The sequence below is a fragment of the Hesperophylax consimilis genome, chromosome 4 (genome assembly GCF_061612785.1).
Source record: "Hesperophylax consimilis isolate HC1 chromosome 4, BYU_Hcon_1.0, whole genome shotgun sequence".
Lineage (NCBI taxonomy): Eukaryota > Metazoa > Arthropoda > Insecta > Trichoptera > Limnephilidae > Hesperophylax > Hesperophylax consimilis.
In genome coordinates, this window is record NC_142839.1 from 41,241,908 (window position 1) to 41,264,484 (window position 22,577).

At 32.3% G+C, this 22,577-nt stretch overlaps 1 protein-coding gene across 1 annotated transcript in view; it reads left to right on the top strand.

Annotated features, from left to right (window-relative positions):
- Positions 1-22,577, top strand: part of LOC149424727 (neuroligin-4, Y-linked-like) — a 91,639-nt gene that overhangs the window by 54,817 nt on the left and 14,245 nt on the right. The window lies entirely within an intron of this gene.

A 22,577-nucleotide genomic window follows, 5' to 3' on the forward strand; every position in this document is an offset into this window, starting at 1 on the left:
GTATTGATGCAAATTGAGAAAGGAATATTAAGAGACAGGGTCGTTTTGCGATTTTTCGTGGTCCCTAGTGACCTCTCCTTCGGGTTGCATGTAATTTTTACCTTAATGTAGGTAAAGGTCAATTTGGAGTATTTGTAATTAAGAAGGAAATATGGAAATCAAAGGAGAAAGGATTACAAGTAGAAAACATTGGGATCTTCCTTGTTGCTCAGACCTAGGAGAAAAAGATTTACATTAGATAGTCTCTAGCAATAATGCCATCTAAAGTAATGTACTCAATATTAGATTATGCTGAGCGGTATTTCACCACGGCTACCTTACCTTCCTCCTAGAACGAGATGCAAATATATTGTATTTTATTTAAATTTGAATCTACTTATGAAAAAAAATCATACCCAAATGCTCACACCGGGTCCCGGAGATGCGGTTAATTCTAAAATTTAAAAAAAATATGTACGTTTTTGAAATATTAATAAAATATCAGATATTGAAAAGAGATAAATTTATGAAATTTGAAGATTCACTTCAATCATCATGATTGAGATTTTTGTAATCCTTTTCATCTTTATTTCTGTCTAACCACTTGATTTGTAATGCTTTTAAATGAAAGGAAGGCTTCTTTCTTGCTGGGATAAGGTGCTTACAGCTCGCAGCAGTCGGCGGTTAGTAAGTGCCATATACAAATTACCTGAAAGCTTTTAGGCTGAGGGAACCATTAATTTGTCCTGAGGCTCTCTCGCACCAAAGAAAACAAACAAAAAACTCGATATCAGTGTTGAAGGCTTTGTTTGGAAGACGCAAATCAAATAAATGTTGGTATTATTTATTTAATATATTGCTGAAACTAATTTGTGGAAAGTAACAAATCCACAATATTAAGAGATTTGACATAGTTAAATTTAGTGGAACAACTAAATAGTCTATACATTTATGTAATATATAATAATTGAAAAAAATAACATTGATTTGAAATGAAATTTTTTTTGCATTAGCTCTACATAGGAGTCCCAAAGAAAATAATTTAAAAGCGAGGAAGATATTTGAAGTAAACAGGGTATGAGGGGTCGGTAGGAATCTGGGGGTCAGTATGAATCCATTTATTATTCATGTTGGAGAAGTCGAAAGGTCTCCCTCAACCAGTGTCTCTCCATCGGGCCTGCCACGCAGTAGGTAGGCAGACACATACGTCATCAAGGCCTAGACAGACCTCACCCCATTATCCCGTGCACTTCTGTTAAGTCACCAAACCACTTGGAATGATGAATGGCAAAGGTGTTGATTATCCAATAAAAGATTTCCGGGGTGGCGGTACCCGTACCCGCCTCCCAAATTATCGAAACGGAAAAGACGCACAAAATACATAGGTAAAAATCGCAATTGGGGATAATAACCTAGGACCTCTGTCATACCGAGAGAACACTTACCATTGAGTTTTTGGGACCTACTTATTTTCCGTCATCTTTATCGATCTCATTTCTAAATGTATTACTTCATTATTGCCATTTTAAATATACAATATACCAACAAATACCATAACTTTTGTTTTTGTTTTTTGTGTCTTTTGAATTTACTTACACCTTCTTCTTCCTTGATTAATAATCACTTCAAAAATTGAAAAACAGTGTTTCGTCATGAACATATTTAAATTGTGATATAAAAAATATTTTAAATTTACCTAACACAACACAATAAAGTTTTAAGCCTGTGACAGTCCACGCAATAAGCGCGCTATATTCTCGTGTCTATTTCAGCGTATCAGCACTACCAATGGGAAATATATGGCGAGAAATTTGCTGAAATAGGCCAAGCCGTGATGCGTATAGAGCATAAATCCACCCTTTATAAGATTTTCAAAAGTTTTAAAGATTTATAGAGATTAGATTTATATTTTTTTTTAGAAAAATTTTCAGCATTTCTGGAGGTTTCGTAAATGACGAAAGATTCAAAAGTGAATAGGATTTTCCTTCTGTAATTTCTTCTCGCTGATAAAAACAGAGGAAATCGTATTATTTACCTCAATTCGCAGGATGTTGAGAGGGTGAAAAGACGCGTAGAAACTTATTATTGGTATGACCCTTGTCGGGCTTTTAAAACAGGTGATTACATTAATGAATGACTTTAGTGGGTCAATAAGTAATAAACAAGCTCCTACTGGCGTGAAGGAAACCGTAATTGAAAAAAGGGTCTGACCATTTCAAAGTCAATACACATTAATTATGTGTCAAAGTAAGGTGCTCTCTGATCACAGTAGGACACTTATAAATAATAGAGGGTATTATTATTTTTAACGATAAACTAATGTTTGTAAGACGATATATTTTATGCATAGCACAAAGAATTACAAATTATCATAAGCAGTAATTACTCGCCTGAAATATCCATATAAATCTAAAATATCTAAAATGTAGGAAAGGCTTTGTTAGTGCTGAATTTCCCACAAGATAGCGTCGATAAAAATAAAGTTCGTTGTTTACAGGTGAAAAAACAGAATAAGCAGAAATTGTTAATTGAAGTACAAGTAAAACATATTGAATTATTTGCCATGTTAAGAATATGCCGACGTAGCTCAGTGGTCCAGAGAACCTGACGAGACATTAGAAAGTGCGGGTTCAATTCCCGTTGGCGGCATTTATTTTTAGTCGGGAGATATATTTTTTTAATTTGCATGGATATTTCAGGCGAAAATTATTGCTTATAATAATTTGTTATACAGAGTCTGTAAATTGATGCATCTATTAAAACGCTCAAATGTGCAATACCATTCTATTTTCACACTGCTAAATTTGAAAAGTTATAGCTTGAGAAAAAAAAATTGTCCTTGAAGTTTGTATGCTGAGATAAGCTCAAATGTTTAACTTTCACTAATAAATAGGTTGACTTTATTTTCTAACGTATCTATTAATTCAACTTAATTGCTTCTGAAAAAAACTAAAGCTAAAAATAATGATACTTTGACTACCTTCTTATTAAGATTTTTCATTTGCTGATTTTGATTTATTATAGTTAGGTAAGGTTTATTAAAAACTCTTTATTGCGACCTTCGTAACGTATTCTTGTATTTTTTATATCACATTATATAAAGAGGTCTGCAAGTCTTGTCAGCATATTTGATTAGTTTGACATATCTAAAAAAAAAGCTTTTTTCAACTTTTTATTTTAGAAAAAAAAACTATATTTTAGATTAAATTTTCTAAAAATATGTAAATCAATAAGATTATAAAGAGAGCATTAATTTTGTTTCGTATCGTTAACGGAATTATTTATTGATGATATGGAGTTGGCCTAACTGCCGTAGTAGGTACTTTTAAATATTTCAATACCAGCGAGATTAAATTAACGTTATGATCGTAGGTCAGAGACTATGGAATAATAGTGAACGTATGTCTCTGAAGAATTTACGACCCAAAGGAAGGTATAAAAGGCTCGCACGCGTATTGTCGACCTGTTTCCATTTTGGTCGTCTTACCAGTTGTGCTTTATAAACAATATTCTTATCGTCTCGGAGTTATTAATTATTGTATTTTTCAGCGAATAAAACAAAGACGATGTAATTAATAGTTGACTTTCTAAAAATTTTTTTTTATTCCATGTTTTATTTAGCCTCTTTCTATATTTTTTTTCTTAATTTGTCCCTAATACTTGTGCTTCTCAACATTCCCTTCTATTGGAGAGACGTGGTCTTACTGTTATCCAACCAGGACTATTACAAAATACTCGAGGACTTCGTACAAAACTACACGAACTAAAAACAACAGTATCTTTACATGGACACGATATATTTATCCTTACCGAAACATGGCTTGTCCCAGAAATAAAATCTCCAGAACTTGGTTTTACAAACCATTAGATATTTCGACGTGACAGAAATTCAAAATGTAGTTCTAAATCCAGATAAGGTGGATACATGGACACGATATATTTATCCTTACTGTACTGGACGGGAGTCCGCACAAGACTATAGATTTAGGCGCCGGGTCCAAACCGTGTCTTCAACCGATGAGAATGCTCCTTTACGGTCGATGATGATGATAGTAGAAATATTTGATGATGAAATCTGCCTCCCGCACCCAGGCTTGGTGAATGTTGGGCACTGGGTGTGCTGTCGTCTCTGCTCGCTTCTGGCGTTGGTGGTTTTCCAGAGGAGGGCCGGCTGGTCTTGAAGAGGTAACACCAGAAGGTTTGGAGCAGAAGACTTGGCGAGGTGATGCAGATGTTGGGCAGGAGTCACTTGTAGATAATAAAACGCTTGGTTTCGGTGGAAAAGATGAACTAATTTTATTTTATTATGTGGCTGCTTATATGCAATAAGCATGACTCGCACCCGACATTGGGCGATGAGTAGAAAAGTGGTGGGGGATTCTATCCGCGCCAGTAATGTGTTTATATGCCCCGGCAAAATGTTGCATATTCATTTTGCCGGCAGCATGGTCGAAGGTAGTCGCTTGAATTTGCGAGTTAGAAAAGATTTTGAAGGCTTACATGAATAACAATTACATTGTTTAAATGCATAGTAGTTATAAGAATGTGTATCTTGACAACTAGATTTTTTGTTTGTCAAGATACGATAAAAAATAAGAAATATTTGTAAATAAATGTGTAAAAATGATCTTAAAGCGATCAAATTTGTAAAATATTGTTAAGTTAGCATTTATCCCAGGTCCCCCGTAACATAGCTCAGAAAGAGATAAGTTTCACTATGCTACGAGGTTCCTGGATTTTTGTACACGCAAAAAAGGTAAAAAATATTGTTCAAAAATGGTTATACATATATGTGAAAAACAGCTTTTTTAGTATCTCCTCAGCGGTAATACATAGCAAATAGTGTTTATTTAACTACCGCCAAGGGGATGTACAAGTAAAATACAGACATTTGCAACATTTAAAAATTGATTTTTCCTAGTAAATTTTACATAGAAAAAATGTAACATCGATCCGCTCGGCAATGGTAGACGCGCGATGCGTTATCAATGCCGTTCGGGGTCAAAGTTTTCAGGCCGCCTGGGCCGAAAATTGAAACAAAATGACCAGTGGCGGGGAGTGGTGATTTTGCCAGTGGCGTGGGGTAGGCACATTTTATAAATGTAAAACATTTTGTTATGAAATAAAATAATGTGGCCAACTACGTCCGTCACACTTACCGAAACATGGCTTGTTCCAGAAATAAAATCTCCAGAACTTGGTTTTACAAACCATAAGATAATTCGACGTGACAGAAATTCAAAATCTAGTTCTAAATCCAGATAAGGTGGAGTTCTGATAGCAATAAAGGAAAATTTATCAGCGAAAAAACTAAACACGCAAAATACTTCACTAGAACAATTATTTTTACAAATTGTTACCCCCATGGAAAAAAAATCATCATTGGAACTATAAACATAACGCCAAACTCCGACATTCAAACTTACAAGAAACATTGTGAAGACATTAAATTCCTTATGTCAAAAAATCCTATGTCGAAAATAATTATTATAATCGGCAATTATAATCTTTCCAATTTGAAATGGAACTCCAGTGACAGTGGCTACATTACTAATGAATCTTCTAATGACCCAGCACGTGAAGTGATAGATATGATCAACTATTTAAATCAACACCAATATATTTTGTATACAATGAATGTGATCGCCTTCTAGATCTAGCCCTTTCAAACTGCTCTAAACTATGTGTTGAAATGTCAAACGAGTACCAGTAGATAATTATCATCCTCCCTTACACATTGTAGTAAATATGTACACAAACAAACCCCCATTGAAAAAAACAACGCTCAACTTCAAAAACGCCGATTACGATTCTAATAACCATCAACTCACTAATACAGATTGGACCTTTTTGACTATAAAGTCCCCTCGTATATACCAAAACACTGAACATATCTAATTTGGTTCTCCAAAGATCTTTTACTATTACTCAAACAACAAAAAAACAGTTACATAAATTTTTTTAACTTACTCACTAAACCGATGACTACTTAAACTTTTCAGAAACGAGAAAAAAATGCAAATCACTATCCAAACTGTGCTATCCCATCACCTCCATTGAAAAAAAAGCCCTAGGATCAAAAAACCTGTGAAAATTTGTTAAAAAAATAAACAATGAAAGTACCGACTACCATCCCACATTGCATTACGATAGTAAAATAGCAAATAGCACCATTAATAATGTAAATCTGTTCGCTGATCATTTCCAAAGAGTATACGAAAACGAAATATCAGATAACAACGTACCATCGTATGTATATCAAAATACAATACAGTTACAGAACTACCGCATTACACGGGAATCATGTCTTAACAAAATCCTTTCCCTCGACTCTAACAAATCTGCGGGCCCAGATAACATACCGCCAATATTTCTCAAACAATGCGCACATGCAATATCAGGTCTACTCGCCGCACTATTCAACCACTTCCTTTATTCTGGACATTTTCCAACCCGTTGGAAATCTAGTTTTATTACCCCTATTTTCAAAAAAAGTGATGACACAGACATAAAAAACTGCCGTCCTATATGTATACAATCAACACTTCCAAAAAATTTTGAATCCCTTATTCTCGATATAATTTATCCATCAATATTCAAAGTTTACGATTTATTAACTTCAAATTACACATACCTATTCAACACATAAACTATAAATTCTTACTAAATACACTTAAAATGCATTCCCTAGAAAACAGAAGAAAAATAAATGACCTAACTTTTTTATTTAAGATAATTAACTCCAAATTAGACTGTTGTGAACTCCTGCAATTCATAGATTTCAGAGTACCTACTCGAGCAACTAGGCAAAATATATTATTCTGCAACAATAATTCTTTTACCAATTATCACATACATGCACCTATTTCTTGCTTTCACACACTTAGAAACAAATTCACCTCAAATATTGACATATTTAATATAAGTTTGCCTGTGTTCAAGAGATACCTGAATGACATTTTTATTTAGCATATTTAAAGAGCGATTGGGTATATTTGTTGTTTTCTTGTAGATATGTTGTGAACTTAAAAAAATGTTATTTTATTTTATTAGGAACATTAACAGGTTTATAACATAACATGCATAGAGAGAGAGAAAAAATAAGTAGAAGAATTAGGTTACAACCCAATAACCAATGTTCACATCGTGCAATAAAGATAAAGAAGGTTAAAAAGCAATAAACAAACAAAGAAATGTTAAAAACAAGGAAATAATAAGAGAAAATGTATATATATATATATATTTTTTTTTTTTTTTTTTTAATAATTATTTATTATTTTTAATAATATATATGGTACATAATTCATTTTACATCTTGGGTCTTTTTACTACTCTTCCATTGAAAGCATTTGCTTGTGTATGGAAGGGGAGTGTACATTCTGTTAGTACTTAAATAATTCATTGTATATAAATGTATGTTTGCTGTAGTATTTTTTTTTATAGTAGTGAAGGATAATATATTAATATAATAAATTTAAAAAAAGAAAGAAAGTTATGGAAAACTAAGGATATTTGTGAGATTAATTAAGTGACAGTAGTTTTTTTTTCAGAATATTTTTAAAGTGTCTCTTGACAGAGAGCAGTATTTGGGTTTTATCATTAATGCTTCTGATTTCTTCTGGTAGACGATTGAAAAAGGTTCTTCCCTGGTAAGTATAATGATGTTGTGCAAAAGACGTATTTAGTTTTGGGCATAGAAAAACATGTCTAAGTCGCGTTCTGTTTTCATTTAAAAATTGATATTTATCTTTTTCTTTTATAATGTGGATTAGTGAGTTTTTAATATATAGGTCTTTAAATGTAGGTACTTGAAATTCTTCAAACATGCGTTCTGTTGGGTAGTCAAAGGGTTTTTTTTAATATAATTTTAATAATTGTTCTTTGTATAATTTCAATTGGAAGAAGGTTACATTTATACGCGGATCCCCAACTAATAATAGCGTATTGTAAAGTGGATTGAACTAAGGCATAGTAAATTATATATAGATTTTTTATCGACAGAAAGTTTCTAATTCTTAAAAATATATATATTAATTTTCTAATTTTGTTTACTACTTGACATATTTGTTCCTTCCATTTCAGATTTTTATCAATAATTACTCCTAGATATTTAATTTTATTTGTTGTTTTTAGTACTGTACAGTTTGATTTGCAATAGTTTTGGCTGTGAATTTTAGTATTATTATGTATGACAATGTTAAAATTTTTAGGAGTATCATTTGTATGGATTGCAAATGGAATTACAAATGTCTTTTCATTATTAAGTGACAGTAAATTAATGTCGAAAAAATTCTTGAGCGTGTTGATGTCTTCTGTGGCCTTTAACTCTACTTTTTCCCAAGTCTTATCACTTATTATTAATACTGTATCATCAGCGTATGACGTAATTTGACCATGTAAAGGTTGAAAAAAAATATCGTTTACATATATAGTAAATAGAATTGGTCCAAGCACTGTACCTTGGGGGATTCCAAAGCTTGTAATCTCTTGATCACTATTAACACGATTGATTTTTACTACTTGAGGACGGTTTTTTAAGTAGTCGGTGATCCATTTAATCGCGTTGCCTTTTATGCCGATATTATTCAATTTTTTTAATAGCATCTCATGGGATATGCTATCGAATGCCTTTCTAAGGTCAATAAATATACCCGCACATTTTTTACTTTTATCTAATGATTCAGAAATGTATGAAGTTACGTTAGCAATAGCATCTTGTGTGCTGAGAGATTTTATAAAGCCAAACTGGTTTTTGTGTAATATTTTATTATTATCTAGAAAATTTACCAATTGTTTTTTTTACTATTTTTTCAAAGATCTTTCCTATATTAGAAATTAGACATATTGGGCGATAATTCGTTGCTTGATGTGGATCTCCAGATTTGTAAATAGGTGAGATTATTGTGGTTTTGTAGTTCATTGGAAAAATTCCAGTTGTTAAACTTAAGTTTATTAAATGAGTGATAGGTTTTATTAAGTGAGGTTTCATAGTTTTTAACATGTGTGTTGTAATAGAATCAAAACCGGGAGACGAACCTCCTTTCATATTTTCTATTATTTTCGAAATTTCACATTCTGTTGTTGTTTCAAACATTGAAAGTATATTACGTTTCTGTATATTTTTATTTTTATGGTTTTCTTGGTTTGAAGGCTTATGAATATTTTTCGCAAGATTTTTCCCAACATTTGCAAAGAACGAATTAAATATGTTTGCACATTGTTTAGGCTGTATATTGGCATCTATAATTTTTTTATCATGTTCAATGTACTTAATGTGTTGTGTTTTTTTTGTATTTTCTATGGCGAAATTAACAGTTTTCCACATTTGTTTATGGTTATTTTCTGAAGATAATATTTTATTTTTAAAATAGTCTTCTTTACTTTTTTTAATATAAGATGTTAATTTATTTTTATATTTTTTATAGAAAATATATGCTTTTTCATCTTGGGGATTTTTTAAAGTTATTTTGTAAAGTTTTTCTTTATTTCTGATAAATATAATAAGTCCTTTGGTAATCCAAGGCTTTAAATATCTTAATTTTGATTTTATGTGTGTTGTTATCTCAGTTGTCGAATTTTTAATGTGTTGTGACATAATATTTTCGAAGTTAGTTGAACAAATTTCAGTATCATCACTGTTTAAAACATTATTCCAATCCTCCTTTTTTAATTTTTCAGAGAGAATAGTCATATCTATTGTTGATTTTTTGGTTATTAAATTATGTTTTTTATGTTTAATATTATTATTATACAGAAGTAAGCATGAGTGATGATCAGTTATGTTAGTTTTCCAAACAATTGATTTTATTTTGTGAAGATCTTTAATGTTTACATTTGTCCAAATGTGGTCTAAACAAGATGGAGTATGTTCTTTTATTTCCCTAGTATTTTTATTTATGCAAGATATAAAATTTTGTTCAGTCATGCAATTGATGTATTCATTTTTGTTATTATTTTCTATTTTTTCATTAATATTAACGTTAAAATCTCCTACGACGAAGCAAAGTTTATTTTTTAATTTTAATAATATGTATTTGAGGTCATTTATAAACGTAATAATACTCGAGCCATGCGTTCTATAGATAGCTATTAGATAGTATATTGATTTGCCGAGTTTGAAATGTACTTCGATGCAGTTTACTAAGTGTATTGGATGTTCTATTATGTTAACAATACTAAATTTATTGCTTGCAAATATTATTATTCCCGAATTTTTATTGATGTCTACTTTGGTAGAAATATAGTTGTACTCAGGTAAGTGATAAGACGGTGATTCAGCGTTCGTAAATGTTTCGGATAACACTATAAAGTCCGGTTTTTTAATTAAATTATTTATTTTTAGAATTAATTCATCTAATTTTTTTTGAGCGCTACGGATGTTTATGTGCATAATAATTATATCATTGATGTTTTTAGAAATAATTTTGTTACACGAATCGGTACATATACATTCGTATTCTTGAATTTTAATATTTAACTCTAATTCGTTACTTAAGAAATATATACACGTATAAACACATACATACATATATATACATACACATGCATATACACATATAAATACATACGTACACACCTACATATACATAGTTGCATACATACATACGCATACATACATGCATACATACATACATACACACACGTACATTTGATATTAAATACAAATAATATGTAAGAGTGATAATGAATAAATGATGAATGTAATCTATTAAATTTAGAAAAGGGTTAATTATTACGATACTCTGTTAACAATTTTTTTAAAAGCTCCTAAGGTACACGACAGGATATCAGCATCAAAATAAGTTTTATTATAATGATTGCAAGTTCTTAGTAAGAAAGAATTTTGCCTGAGACTCGTTGAAGCAATTTCGATATGAAACAATGATTTGTCTCTAGTTTTCTTACTTGGGACTCTAATATTGATTGATGACAAAAGGGCTGGACAGTCAATATGACCACTCAACACTTTGTGTAAGTAAATCATGTCCGCAGTGTCTCTCCTGCTTTCTAATGTTTTAAGTCCGCAGTGCTTGATAGAGCTTTCCATATCGTAATAATGTAATTGTCTCCTGAGGTTCAAGTGATGTACAAACTTTCTTTGAACAGCTTCAATGCGTTTTGTGTGAATGTTATAAAAAGGATTCCATATGGCAGAAGCGTACTCAAGATGACTACGGACGTAGGAGTAATACAAAATTTTGAGTGTATGGATATTGTTGAATTCCTTTCCAATACGGAATAAAAATCCTAACATGCTCAATGATTTCTTGACAATCTTATCCACATGTGCCTTGAATGAAAGTTTGTCGTCAATCAGTACACCGAGGTCTCGAATTTGATTGACTTTTTTGAGTGGTTGACTGTTTGTAATATGGTAATTATATTCAATTTTATTTTTATTTTTTGTAAAGGTTATTACATAACATTTGGCAGTATTCATGTGGAGATAGTTGACAGTACAATAATCATTAAGCCTATTAAGATCTTGTTGCAGTTTATAACATTCAGTAATAGAGTTGATAGAAAGAAATATTTTATAATATACGTTATTTTTGTGTTGATGTTTTATAAATTAAAAACTTTCTGTTGTCACTGTATTATGCAGTAAATTATTTTTGTTATTTGTTTTTGGAGTGTTATGTCGTGTTGCGCTAACTCCTTCTTTAGTCAACGTTTCGGACAGCATTGCAGTGTCCATTATCAGGGCAGATGTGATGTGATGTGACACATCTGCCCTGATGATGGACACTGCAATGCTGTCCGAAACGTTGGCTAAAGAAGGAGTTAGCGCAACACGGCATAACACCCCAAAAACAAATAACAAAAATACTTTTGGCCGTGAAAATCTTAAATCATATTTCAGTAAATTATGTATAAAAATAAAAGCCCATCAGGGCGTTTAAATTAATAAATAAATAAATAAAATAAGTAATAAATGAAAATCAAAATCACTGGCTACAGATACACATAATATCCCACGAAGACATTTAGCACACATTAAACTGATAAATGCCATATTCATTTTTTCAAAGTGTTACTGAACCTCGTTCTGTATTTTTTCTTCCCTTGTCCCTGTTTTTTCATTAACCCTACAAAGGAGACCTTGAGAAAAATCAGGGCCCATGTCATATGTAAGGATGCTTTGTGGAGGGCTTTTTTTAAGGAAATGAACAAGAGGAAGTTCTGGAAAGTTAAAAGTGTGAGTATTGGGTCGGAATCTAGGGATCAGTGTGTCCAGGAGTGACGGGCATTTGAATATATCCCTCCTACTGCGGCGCAAGGCGATGAGTCGAGAAACCAGTTGAAGAGGTCAAATGGTCTCCGTAAACCAGCCTATCCCGATCCGGCACGCCACGCAGCTGACCACATTCCACCCAATAAACACGGGCACCTCTGCTAAATCACCAAACGTACCAAACCACTTGGGGTGACCTATGGCAGAAGTTTTTTTTTTATTTATAGTGAATACCTCACAAGAGTCCCAACTGCTCCCGTCTGGAGCCAGTGAGACTATGGCATCCCCAATTGGGGGATGTTGTGAGGCTGAAGGTAAGTGGGGAAGGGAAAGAGGAAGGTGGAGAAGTACCTGGCTATTCAGATCTAGTCACTAAACACGGCTTAAGCCATTTGGAGCAACGTTTCAATTCTGAATGGTGGTCTTACACCAGGGCGATACTGGTAGTATCTTCCACTCTGGAACGTGCCGCAAATATACTATATATTATTTTAATTAATTAATTGTGAAATAACACAAATTAATCAAATAAAATTTATTTGCGCACGCCGGGTTCGAACCCGCGACCTTCGGAATGGCAGTCCAATGCGTTACCACTGGACTATGCCGAGAAGTGTTGGTTATCCAATAATTTTTTTCCGCCTCCCAAATCGGGAACGTATACAAACTAGTTACTGGGGCTTAAAGTCAACGATTTCTAGATTTCACCATTTATCCCGTATTTTTAGGTTTTGTTAGGCACATTATAGCAGGCAAACACTCAGTTTTTGCAAACTTGCCATAGTATGCCAAAAACTGGGTAAATAAAAAATGTATTTTAGACTTTAATTATAATATTATTTTTTAAATTTTTCATAAATAAAAAATGCCTTTATAGGTAGGTATCTAAAAATTATGGTCGTGCCTTAATTAAATCGTGATTTACGTAAATAAAGTGGGTAAGTACCTACCGAGCACTCTGAAGAGGTATATTCTCGTTTAATTGGAAATCTGACGGAAGTTATTAGAAGCAGAGGGTAGGAACCAAAGGTCAAAACCTTCTTCCAACTTTCACGAACTTTGTGACTCCAAATTAGGTGAAGATTCTACCCGCAACTACGACACCTTTACTCCGCCCTATCTAATTAATCAAGACCCTGTTGAAAATCTGCGACGATATTTTTCATAATCTCTTACGTTGGATTTTGTAAACTTAAAATACCTTCTGCAATTGCGTTCAAGATTAGGTAATTAAATAAATTATTTCCATTTACGATTGATATTACATATCTAATATTTCATATTATTATATTTGTGAGGTGCAACAAATCTATAATGGTACAAAAATTACTTAACTTATAGCGCGCGGAAAAAAATCAAATTCTCAAATCAAAATATAAGAATGATTAGAATAAAAAAAATACAGTGTGTGGCAAGCCTACGCACGACGAAAGTGAAACTTTTATTATTCTTCTCTCTCTCTTTTCATTTCATTCTCTCTTTTTTCTGTTTATTGACATATTTATAAGAAGCATATGATAAAAAAAAATTTAAAAGTTATAAAAATATTGGATTCGAACCCGGGTCTTGCATAACGAGTGTCGAACGCTCTGCCTCTAGACCGCGAGGAGAGATATTTCGCGCGACGCGGCGTTATCGGCCTTGATTAGTAATTTTAATGATTCGAAATAAAAATAATTAATCAAAATAACGAGCGACTCTACCGGCTCAATTTTTAAGCTATATTTCGACCAAAATATCATATAGGTACCGTAAATTAAAGTAAAGATAAATTAACAAATTTATGTAATTTTTTACTACATTATTACAAATCGTTGATAAATAAAAATAATTTATCAAAATACCGAGTGACTCTACCGGCTCGATTTGTAAGCTATATTTCGACCAAAATATCATATAGGTACCGTAGAGTAAATTAAGTTTAAATTAACAAATTTATCTTATTTTTTACTACATTAATACAAATCGTTGATAAAAAAAATTAAAAATTATAAAAATATGGGATTCGAAACCGGGTCCTGCATAACGAGTGTCGAACGCTCTGCTTCTAGACCGCGGTTATTACGTATTCGACCAAAATATCATATATTCAAAATATCTAAAAGTCGCAGCACGAGAGCATTTTATCACTTTAAAAAAAATCATTATTAAAAAAATCACAAAAAGAAAAAAAAAATAGTTAAAGCGGGGATCGAACCTCGGTTCTTCACGACGACAATCGGTCGCTCTGCCTCTAGACCGCGAAGCTGAGCTTGGAGAGTGACCTAAAGTAGGTATATAATATTGGCTAGGCTTCTATAGCGAAATGATCACGGTTTTTCATGACGGTCATGAATTGGTTTTACTCCGGTCCTCGAAATTGCATAACGCGCGTAAAGAAGTTTCACCTCAAAAATATTTCCCTACAACTGAACTTTAGAACTATCTGTGCCCGAGATCTTTCGATATTCGATCAAGCATGTGTTGACATATTTGTAGAATAGTCAATGTTATCTGACATCAGATTCTATACAGTGTGCATATGATATAAGTTTACAAAAATGTGTCATCATTAGGTATAAAGTCGGCCTATTTAATAGGAATCTTCGAAGATTGCGGTTGAAATAACTTTTTTGCGACAACTTTTAGGTAGGTACTGTTTCCAGCAAACATCTGAAAATGCAACGCAAACATAAATAAATTGTGCTTTTACTTCAGCAGTTGTGAGCTAATACGTTGTTATTTTTTTAAAAGAGAGGATGGAATAAATAACAAACAAATTTTTAATGCATATATTTGCATAATTGAAAACTATTTTTATTGGAACAACTTTTCTTTAACTTAATGAATATATGTTTTGCGTTCAGGTTCAGCAATAATTGATCAGCTTCAATTATGACTCTGAAATAAATTTAAAAAAATTAACAAATTAACAATTATTAGATGAGAGAGCAAAAACCTGCGCTACTACAATTTTGTACTGTAATTGTATTGCCAGTTTTACCATTATTGTTTTCTTACATCTTCCTTTACTCAAATTAAAGGTACCCTATCTACATACCAATATTTAAATATTTTACATTACGTGCATAATATAATTCAATTCACAATAGTATACACATGGATTCCCTGGTTCGCTTCCTTCTTCTGTTTCTCAGACGTAACCGCCCATCAATTAGCTTGGAACAACCTGAAACAGTGAGAAATCGGATTTGAGGTACCTCAGTTGCGCAGCATCCCTGCGAGATTCAACTTGTTTGAATCCAGTTCCTTTGAATTAGAGGCGTTGAAGTTTGGGCTATTTTCCTTATGTCAAGAAATATGCAATTCTTTCACTTGATTCTAGTGTCTTTTCCAAACCACGTTTGAATTATTAATTTTAATTCAATATATTTTACTAACAATTACCCCAGGAACCCATAACCTGTTTCCCTGAGATCTGAAATCTCTAGGCATTACTTTCTGGCCAATATTTAAACAAATTTTATTTCTACCCTCATGTTGTTTAACTTTGCTTTACATTCTTTAAAATTTTGTGAAAAAACTATATCATTGTTTTCTTTCACTACATTTCTAGGAATAAACGAGTCTTAAACAGATCTAACATTTCTTCCGATTAGTAATAAAGCTGGTATATAATTCTACCGGCTGCGCTAATGTTAAATATATATTTTGTATGGATGACGAGGTAGTTTGAATTATTACTCCGATATAAAATACATATATTTATTACAGTGAATACAAGGATTACGGGACGTCTTTACTCGTTAACAGTTAGTAGGCGAGAGAGAGTGAACTACGTACGCTACTACAACTTTAAAATGTCTATCAGTATTGCCAGAGTTACCTCTATTATTATCCTGAATATTTCTTAAATATTATTCCCGTAAATATAATATCATTAAAGAAGAAGATAATACTAACAAATCTAAACGAAACATGAAACATAACATGAGAGAGTACATAAAAAGGTAACGGTCTTAGCTGGGAAGCGAACCTAGGATATCTGTCTTGCCGGGACAACGGCTTTATCAACTTGATCATTGGGACCTAACTATTATACGTAATATTTGACAATCTCATATTTCAAATTCAGAATTTAAAATGTTATCTTGCAAACAATTTTTACATATTTTTGAATAATTACTAAGTATTTAAGAATTGTTTTATAACCTAGATAATTGAGACCGCTATTTTTTATTATTTTCTTTATGTTTCTTTTCCTGTTCTGTTTCATGTTACGTTTAGATTTATTAGTTTTTTTTTTTTTTTTTTTTTTTTATATATTCAATAATATTGTTATTGGGTTTATAAAAACAGTTTATTTTTAAACAAGTTCTGCTGTGTAATTATTATTACGCGTGACAGCTGTTTCGCCCTCTGAAGGCATTATCAAACTGTGGGTAGCCCACTTACAGACGATACATTTATATTATTTCTAGGTAGGTATTTTAATTTCAATTACTGATTTCTTAATTGATTTTTGAGTAAAATATTAGAAATTATTAATGGTTATTACCCCAGCAAAGTTTCCCTAATTAGTGTAATGTTTAAATTTGACTGAATGTCTTAATGTTAGTTATTCCCAAACGATGACTCATAGGGTTATTTTAATAGCATAATTAAGTACTTCATAGTGTACTCATATTTGCCCTAGGTTTGAAGATATCTAGTAGGGGCGAACGAATTATATTTGTTTGTTCATTAATTAGAATAGCTTTCGGATTATTAGAGTTTTTGTTAATTTCTAACTGTTCTAAAAGATTCAGTTTACGGCCTTTTTTTGTACGTGTAACGGAGTTGGTTTATTATTATCATTAAGTGAGTGATTTTCATCTAGGAGATGTTTGGCAAATTGAGATTGCATTTTATTATTATTTTTAAAAGATCTTATATGTTCTTTGAACCTAGTGTTAAAGGACCGGCCCGTTTGTCCAACATAAACAGCGTTGCATTCGTCACACTGGAGTTTATAAATGCCACTATTTTGTAATTTGAGTACCTTACTTTTTGAGTTTTTAAGAGATGATCCTAAGTTATTATTTGTGCGGAAGGCAATATCTAAGCCACACTTTTTGAGGACTTTGGCAATTTTATTAGATGTCTGTCCGATGAATTCTAAACACCCGAATTTATTCGCTGGGTAAATTAATTTAAGGTTATTTTTGTGTTTGTTATTATTAATTATTTTTTCAATGTCTCTACCCTTGAAGCCATTATTTTTAGCAATAGTTAGGATTGTATTTTTTTCTTTCTCGTATGCTTTCTTGTCACACAAAAATAACCTTAAATTAATTTACCCAGCGACTAATAATAAGACGAATAATGTCTGTCCGATGAATTCTAAACACCCGAATTTATTCGCTGGGTAAATTAATTTAAGGTTATTTTTGTGTTTGTTATTATTAATTATTTTTTCAATGTCTCTACCCTTGAAGCCATTATTTTTAGCAATAGTTAGGATTGTATTTTTTTCTTTCTCGTATGCTTTCTTGTCACACAAAAATAACCTTAAATTAATTTACCCAGCGACTAATAATAAGACGAATAATAAATTCGGGTGTTTAGAATTCATCGGACAGACATCTAATAAAATTGCCAAAGTCCTCAAAAAGTGTGGCTTAGATATTGCCTTCCGCACAAATAATAACTTAGGATCATCTCTTAAAAACTCAAAAAGTAAGGTACTCAAATTACAAAATAGTGGCATTTATAAACTCCAGTGTGACGAATGCAACGCTGTTTATGTTGGACAAACGGGCCGGTCCTTTAACACTAGGTTCAAAGAACATATAAGATCTTTTAAAAATAATAATAAAATGCAATCTCAATTTGCCAAACATCTCCTAGATGAAAATCACTCACTTAATGATAATAATAAACCAACTCCGTTACACGTACAAAAAAAAGGCCGTAAACTGAATCTTTTAGAACAGTTAGAAATTAACAAAAACTCTAATAATCCGAAAGCTATTCTAATTAATGAACAAACAAATATAATTCGTTCACCCCTACTAGATATCTTCAAACCTAGGGCAAATATGAGTACACTATGAAGTACTTAATTATGCTATTAAAATAACCCTATGAGTCATCGTTTGGGAATAACTAACATTAAGACATTCAGTCAAATTTAAACATTACACTAATTAGGGAAACTTTGCTGGGGTAATAACCATTAATAATTTCTAATATTTTACTCAAAAATCAATTAAGAAATCAGTAATTGAAATTAAAATACCTACCTAGAAATAATATAAATGTATCGTCTGTAAGTGGGCTACCCACAGTTTGATAATGCCTTCAGAGGGCGAAACAGCTGTCACGCGTAATAATAATTACACAGCAGAACTTGTTTAAAAATAAACTGTTTTTATAAACCCAATAACAATATTATTGAATATATAAAAAATAAAAATTAAAATGGAGTTCTACAAATTAAACTTAATAACAATAAATAAAAAAATTGTTAGTTTATCTTCATCTCCATTAAAAACTGAAAATATTTCATCTGAAATTCGAAATCAGTGTTTCCTATTCCAAAATAAATAAACTGGCACTAATAACAATCGAACACGTGGAAACTTGTTTATTTTGGCAGCGGTACTGTTGCTGCCGGAACCGTTATTCGTTACCCGCTGTTCGTTGTTTCCAACAGCGCGTTCCTCCCATGCCCGGCACAGCCAGCACGTTCCATCATATCCCCCGGGGCACTGTTCCCTCTTCTCCGCTCCTAGTGCCCGAGGAACAAACCAGTAAACATGCAACATCGCTATATGCGGCAAGCGGCAAAACAAGCCAAAACAATGCAAAACCCATGTACCGCGCATTGCATTCTTCTGCAGCACAGAGAGAGCAATCTCCTGTCCGTATGAATGACTAATGGCTTTATTTAAGGGTTGCTTTTGGAATAATAATAGACCCCGGTGCTCGGAACGCTTACTTGGTAGTTTTATGACAAAATAGGAATTTTAGAATATTGAATGTCACTTCCACGTACGTGAAAAACCTTCTCGTCCTTTTTAAAATGTACCTGTAAGACTTTGAGTTAAGTTGTGTACTATTTTACTTAGGGTGAATTTATTTATTTTATTATATTTACTTAAATACGAGTGGAATAGAATGCAATTAGTTGATTTACACGCGCCAAAAAAATTTGGTACAAAACTTATAGAATTTTATCTAGCTTTGCTCGTTTTGGTTAACCCTTTTTTTGCTTAAATTTTAATGCTACCCTGAGCAGCTTCACAGTTTTTGTTTATCATTGTGTTTTATCGTGTTTGATAAAAAAATATTTTTAGATGAAGATTGATCTAAAGATTTTTTTTAACCCTGGTAGCTGGTCAATCGCACACACATGTGACTACCGCGAAATGAATTTGCCGTTCCTAACCATATACTTGTGTTTCGCGGGACTCGCGCTTATGACTGTAAATTGTTTAGTTAATTATTCGTGTCACGCCCATTTCCATGGCATTTTGATTTTTTTTTCCAAAAAGTCAGTAATCACTTACCTTACCCTTTTTATAGTAAAGGTTATTTTTGAACTCAGAAAAGGATATTATTTTTTAATTAATCTACTTGAATTTCAATTTTGTTTTCGTGAACGAAAAATAAATAAATTAATGAATGAAATGAAATCTTGGAAGTGGAAATTAACCAACTTCCCGACATACGATCGAACTGAAACTCGGCAACGACACGCATTTCTCTGAAATTTGATTGAATTGGATTAAAATTTACACCAGAAAATACACGAAATAAATCTCGGTAACATCCTATCAGGAATTGGATTAAGCGGTTCACTCATTTTAATCAGCCCCCCGGGAGAAAGGTTCAATCCTCAGTCAAACCAGAAAAAAAGTTATGTATTTAAAAAAAATGATTTATAGAAGAAAAACTTTGTTTTTTAAGGATGATTTTTTTTAAATCTGAGGCTTTTAACTTACGATGATTAACATTTTTGTGAAAAGCACACCCTTTTCTGGTGTGAATTTTTCGATTGATAAAAAACACCGTTTTGCTATATTTTTTTTTATGTAGAGAGTAATAGTGGGTAAGTAAAAATATGGGTGGACAGATGAATAGATAGCTAAATCCACCTAGTTACAAGCTGGCAGTTTCTCCAGTTACTTATTGAAACGTTTTTACTTGATGGAGGTTTGTTCCAATTTTTTTATAGAAAATTTTAACGCAAAGATCTTTTTGCAAGTTTTGAATCAATCTGTATGTTTTATGAATTATTCACGACGGGTGAAAAATTTATTCTGAAATTATTCAACTGTTTAATTTAAACCGTTTATATTTACTAAACTACGGTCTCAAAAAAGTGTTTTTGAACTAATAACATATTTCAAAATACTACTGCTACACTACATCTGCAGTTTCTGTCTTGAGTCATAATTAAAAGCATCTTGAATTCACTATATTCAATTGCATATGGATGTATCCGAGATGTATTCCTAGTTCGCTTTGTCTTGTTTTGTTTGACTTTGTCCGGGAGTCTTATGCGTTATTGTCTCTTTGAGAAGCTTCCCTCTTGTTTTCCGATCTCATTTTGCTAGATAGTATTGTTCTGGTGTCTCCAATAGTTTCATGAGTGATATGTTATTATTAACAATTTAACACACAGTATACAAAATACATAATTTCTTTTTACACTAACCCCACACAGGATTTTTTCGGAATGCTGTGTGGAGGCTTTTTTTAATGATAGGAATTTGATGAAGTTCTGATAATGAAAAAAGTATGAGGGGTGGGTATTAGTGCGATCAGTGTATCCAGGAGTGACGGATTATGAATCTATCTCTTGCTCTTTCGTGCAAGGCGATGGGTCAGGAGAGACTAGTTAGAGAGGTCAGAACATACTTGACTTAAACAGAAGTTGCCAAAAAAGACTGTTTATTTTTATATACCTGTCGGGAAGTGAGTTAGCTAAGAGCCTCACAGATGCACTCATAGAGGGCAGTGCAAAGAGCTTGCTTGTGAAGTCCGCAAGATGGCAGCTAGTAGTTTGTAGTCGCTAGGGCCAGTTAGGCTGCTTCCAGAAAAACATTGTGTGTGCAGATCTCATTTAGTCAGCACCTAGTTAGGTCGACCATCGAAGTCACTCTTGTAATACGCAAAGTATGGAATAATTCTCTGATTCAAAATAAAGAACTTATTCTCTAAAATCTCCTTCCGCGAGGATTTGGAGAACTGTTTGTGGAAACACAAAAATACCAAATAATAAAATCTAGAAATACACTTTTTATTTACTATTATAATCATACGTTGAAGAAAATATTAGCAACTGTCAAACAAAAATTTGAAACAGAAAAATATGAAAAGATTCTGTCACATCTACGAAGAGTTTTATTTTCGATTGAGACTCGCTAATAATGTCTTCAATGATTAAATATTACCAATGGAGCTTTTACTTGTTTAGTATTTTTACAAAAAATTATTTCTAATATAGTTTTAATTTTTTTAAACCACGCAAGAGAATCGATTGAATGCACATTTTGATAAAATTTTGTGAATTGTTATAAGCTTCTCGTAGATATCTACCTATTTACTAAATACACTTCTACTACAGGTATAAATAATACTGGAAATTTATAACAAAACTGGGGCAAATAATATGCATGACATCACATCCTCGTTACCTATATGTACGTTGTTACTTCGTAAATTAAATTTCGTTGGTAATTTAAAATTTACTTTTTCTTTGAAAATAAATGAAAACCACGTAATGTTTTTTCGAGATCAGAGGCCGATTATGCCGTGTATCGTCGCTGACCTAAAAAGATAATAGTACCTCTTTTTAGAGCTACACTTTCTCTACCCCTGGTGTATTCCGGCTTGTTTGTTTTCCGCACCCCCTGTATATAAAATAATATGGCCGGCGAATGACATGATTCGTTGTTTCCCCTGATACACCCTGTGAACATTCGTAATTGGGTATTATGTAACCACAGCCTCCGTCGCTACAGGGGGACCAAGCACAATCTGTCGGCTTAAAAATCAATTTGTTTTCAATAAGGGATTGCTTTATTTTCCGTGCAGTGTTTTACCGCTGCATGATTTCTATTTGCGTTTCTTGACTATTTTTATATCATATTGAATTACTTAAATTACTACATTAATTTTTAAGGAGTTCTACTGCGATGAAAGTGGGGATTATGGGTGAATGATGGACGTACCTATTTTTTTGGACTTTTGAGAGGAAAATTTTTGAACCTTTCTTCAGTATGAACTAACGAATTAAAAATAATTAAGCTTGGAAAAATATAGGCATAAATGAAAAATACAATAGTAAAAAACTTCTACGGCCGACAATTGAACTCCGATCAACTGTTTGGAAGGCATCTAAGCTGATCATTTTTAAACCATCTACTAATGT